The sequence below is a fragment of the Lepisosteus platostomus genome, chromosome 13 (genome assembly GCF_059453375.1).
Source record: "Lepisosteus platostomus isolate fLepPlt1 chromosome 13, fLepPlt1.hap1, whole genome shotgun sequence".
NCBI lineage: Eukaryota > Metazoa > Chordata > Actinopteri > Semionotiformes > Lepisosteidae > Lepisosteus > Lepisosteus platostomus.
In genome coordinates this window covers 31,027,941-31,032,347 of record NC_142623.1, presented here as the reverse complement: position 1 = coordinate 31,032,347, position 4,407 = coordinate 31,027,941, and the positions used below count along the sequence as shown (strand labels likewise).

The 4,407-nt window shown below is 44.4% G+C and overlaps 1 long non-coding RNA gene across 1 annotated transcript; it reads right to left on the bottom strand.

The window, feature by feature from the left end:
* Positions 1 to 499: 499 nt before the first annotated feature.
* Positions 500 to 3,989, bottom strand: LOC148650378 (uncharacterized). The gene is made up of 2 exons (XR_015926097.1): positions 2,289 to 3,989; positions 500 to 818 (listed from the first exon to the last, which is right to left on the bottom strand). It is a non-coding gene; the product is annotated as an uncharacterized LOC148650378 (long non-coding RNA).
* Between the last annotated feature and the right edge of the window lie 418 nt (positions 3,990 to 4,407).

Below are 4,407 nucleotides of genomic sequence, written 5' to 3'. Positions count from 1 at the left end.
GTTTTGCAAAACCCGAACTCTCCCACAGGAGTGTGAGCCCACTCTAACCCCCCACTTATGAAAAAAGCCAGAAGTTTTCCAACTTGCTTACTATCTATCCAAGCACACCGTTTAGAATTAGGGTGCGTTTCAAGAGCAAGCAGTCGCAGGGGCTTATGGGAATGAATAGGATTTAGCTCCCACGGTTTCACAATGCTGAGGCACAGGACCCTCTGAAATGATGAATAATTCCCCTTCAAGTATATAAAATCAAAAATAGCAACCACAGACAGCTGGTTTTATACCCAAAGATGAATTAGAGGTCTGTTTAATCAGGTCTGCTTTTAAGCATTGTTAAACAGTGGGAGTTAATTAATATGAATTCCCATAATTCACAGCGATGGCACACCCCATACTCTGTTTCTCCACATTTAATAACTTTGTTGTTAAATAGCCTTGTCATGGTGTAACCTTTAGGCCCCTTTTTGCTAGTGTTAAAAATTAAAGCCACGCTTCCATGTTTATTTCTGCATTTTGTTTTTACATTTAATTACATTTCATTTGTGCATGCATACATTTGCCGCAGGTGAAAGTAAGGCAAACTTGAATTCCTCCGTTCTCCCGCTGGGACTGTTTTAAATGCATATCTTGGAGAAACCCATTGATTCAGCACTGCAGGAGATGTTTGCCACTGAAAAATATAGTTCAGCTTTCGTTTTTGATATCCTTTCCCAAGGCCTCCTTTAAAACAGTATGGAAGTGTGTTTGGGGTCATCCAGAGCATCATGGGAATCAAAGCAGGCCTTGACTTTGCTTGGCAATTGTTCCCTGTTCTCTTTCTTGAGAAACAAAGGTTACATTGATTAGGTTTCTAAAAAGAAAGTCTGTCTTGCCACTGGCCAAAATCTGATGTGTTTTTCTTGGCCTGGCGTAGTTAAACTTTTGTCATTCACTCAGCATATTTTAACAAATTAGAAACATTAGAAACTGAAATTGTACCAGTGTTTTGGTTTCAACATTACAGTCCTGCAATTATATTTCAAAACACAGCAAAATTGTTTGACAGCAAAATTGAAAAACTTAAAACAACTTACTTATAGGAAACACATGCTTTTCTAAATTAAAACACATCATTAGGCTAATAGGAGGACAAATGTTTGGTAGGGGTTTGTTCATTGCTTAGACATGTATTTTATATGTATACATAGGCTGGAAAATGACATTAGCCGTGTAGCTTTACAGAGGGCCAGAGAGGAGAGTCAGTGCCAGACTCATGGTGTGCACTCAAAACAACTCAACAACAACAAATTAAACAGCAAAACAGAATATATTCTTTACTGTCTTCGTTCAATAACTCTGGTATCACTATGTTTTTTAAATTCATGCTAGGGGTTCCAACCTACTCCACCACGCCGGTTATACGAATTAGGTTTGAAACAAACACTGGCTATGTGTCAGGGCCACATTCCCCCATAATTGCAAAATAGCCATGCCCAGCCACGAGAACATGCTAAGAAGGGTTTAATCTGTCCTTTAAACTGCTGCTCGACAAGGGCAGCGTTTGCTACCTTGCTGCTTGCACAATACATCAATCGGCAGATTGAATTTTTCAATGATTTCTTTGCTGTGTTTTCGCAGGTGAGAAGGGTTACCTTCCCCCATGTTGTCCAGTGGTGTGACTGTCCACACGCTTGTCCCACCCCCCCCACAAGGCCGGGAGGAGTCATGGCCCCCAGAATGGAATGGTGCTGATTTGTTCCCGAGCACCTTCCTGCTCTTCTGCTCAGACCACACACTGCAAGCCCCGGACGGAGAGCTGCACTCTGGGGGATGGACAGTCGCAGTTCAGAACCCACGGCTGGATGGATTTTTGTTTTACGAGCTTGTTCGCCAGATAGAAGCCTAGTGAGTCTTCCCTGTGCAATTGTCAGTACACTCTGGGAGTATGGCAGCCATCTTTACACCAAGACTACCGGCAGCACCGGCTGTTGAGAAACATGTGGTGAGCCAATCCATTCTTAACGCTTCACCAACACACATAATACAATTATTTCCACACACAGCCCTGATGACAGTAAACTTCCCTTTAGTTATTGGTCTAACCCCACAGACATTAACCTGAGAAGAACAAGGTTGGAATCTAAATGAAGGTTAGATCGCTATCTTCTAAAATACACATATTTGTGTTCATAAATATCTCCACTTCTGTCTTTAATAACCAGGATAAGCTTTTCTGACCACAAATCCTCCCATGGATTACTTTAAGCTGTTTTTTTTTAATTATAAGAAACAAACTGGACAAAACACACCTGGGTCTGAAAAAGAATCTTAGTGAACGAGCGGTTTCCAGGCAGAGTAATCGATGAAGAGAGAGCCTGTCCTTAGCTGCCTTTGTGAGTGCAGGAGTAAAGGGCATCACAAAGGCCGTTGTTGCTGTTGTCGTGACCCAGACCGGGATAGAATGAGAGGGCCTTGATGCTGGGCTGTTGTGGGAGAATAACAGGAAACACTCCTTCAAGCTGGGAGAAGGACAGCCTGTCAGTGGAGCGTGTGGGGCAGGACTCCCTGCGCCCAGGCTGCAGGCGTGAAGCGATCTTCCGAGCCAGATAGAAGAAGGGTGGAGGAGTTTGGTTGGAAAAGAGACAAGGAGACCAGGGAGCTAGTGGGGGAGGGGAGGTGTCCAGATGTTGCTCTGCTTTTGCAGGCTGCAGTATTTCACTTGCAGGGGTCAGGAATTATTGCCTAAATCCTGACTCCTTTAGCTACCGCCCACAGCATCCTGGGAATCTTCTTCAGTCATTATTTAATTCTGGGACAGCTCTCCAGATCAAACTCCTGGAGATGTATCAAGAGAAGGCTGGATCAGTGAGCTATCATACCAGTACATGTAGTCCTGGTTAGCCACAATTCAGAATACAGATGTTTTGTCAGAGATGCTGTTCCTAATGGTAGCAAGCTTCTCTGATAAAAGGACAAACGTTTCCCCAAATATACTGCATTGCCGAAGGACAAATGTCCATCACACGGTCTCCAGAGTGCTTTAGGATTTCAGGACATAAAAGAGCTTAGATAATACAGTAATAATTGTAGTCCGAAGTCTCAATATTTGTATAAATGAAGCAATCTTTTTGTCAGAATCAGTTTCTCGTCAAGAATGAGCTGTTTATACTGGCTCCCGAGTGGCGTTTGTTTTGAGTTTCAGCCAGGAGGACAAAGTTAAAGCAAGTTTCTCCCTGACAGTGGGTGACAGTATGTTCTGCGCTCTGTATGTAGAAGAACGTTTTCCAAATTTAGAAGTAGTTTTCTTTTGTATTCTTCCCCACCCTGGTCTTTTTTTTCTTGTGTTTATTCTTGTGAAGTTAAAAGTTAAATATATATATTTTCATGAAAAACACTGGGGGTTATGTCAGTTGTACAGATTTGGGTCTGTGATTGTAAAAGTACCAGGGGCCATCATACTAGCAAGGGGTAGTATCATAATCTGTTATGATTCGTTAAATTAATACCAGAGAAATTACCCAACTTCTCTAGAATCTTATTATTAGCTGCAGTGGTGGTTAACACACATATGTGGGGATCCTGTGAAGAAGAAATGTTCTTTCTTTACAGCTCAAAGAGAAGCCTGGTTCTTTCTACTTGATGTCTTGTGAGATTCAAGTGTACATTTCTGCAATATGTTTTTTTTTAAATATGGTCTTAAGGAACTTGGAACCAATGTAGTAGTTTGGTCAATCCTGATTATGACAGCACAAGACTGAGACTATAAAGGGACACGTTTAAATGCTTGACTGAGGAAGTGACAGTCCTGGCTGTAAGATCAAGGCTGAAAAATTCCCCCTTCACTTACAAGGAATGAGCAAGGGAGGCAGCTGTTAGGGTGAAGATGGGGTGAAGAAAAATATTAGCTCGGCAAAGGCTCAAGAGGTAGACATTTATAGCTAAGTGAGCTTAGGTGCAAGATTACACTTTGACCTTGTCCCAAACCTCTGTTGAACAACTCTGTTAGTGGAGCATATTGTAACGCAACGGGGGCTCAGGCGGGCGCCCTTGCCGCATCTGGTCGGCCCCATCCCGACTGGAGGCTCGAACCCGGGACTTCCGCGTCTCTCTGCAGCGACCTAGCCCCGTGAGCCAAAGAGAGATCCCGACTGGAGGCTCGAACCCGGGACTTCCGCGTCTCTCTGCAGCGACCTAGCCCCGTGAGCCAAAGAGAGATCTCTCTTTGGCTCACGGGGCTAGGTCGCTGCAGAGAGACGCGGAAGTCCCGGGTTCGAGCCTCCAGTCGGGATGGGGCCGACCAGATGCGGCAAGGGCGCCCGCCTGAGCCCCCGTTGCGTTACATTGGTGTCAGAAGCGGGGCGGGATAGCCCTTCGCTGGGGACGGCGATTTAAGCGGGGGAGAGTGTAACGCTTACGGCCGACAGGCAC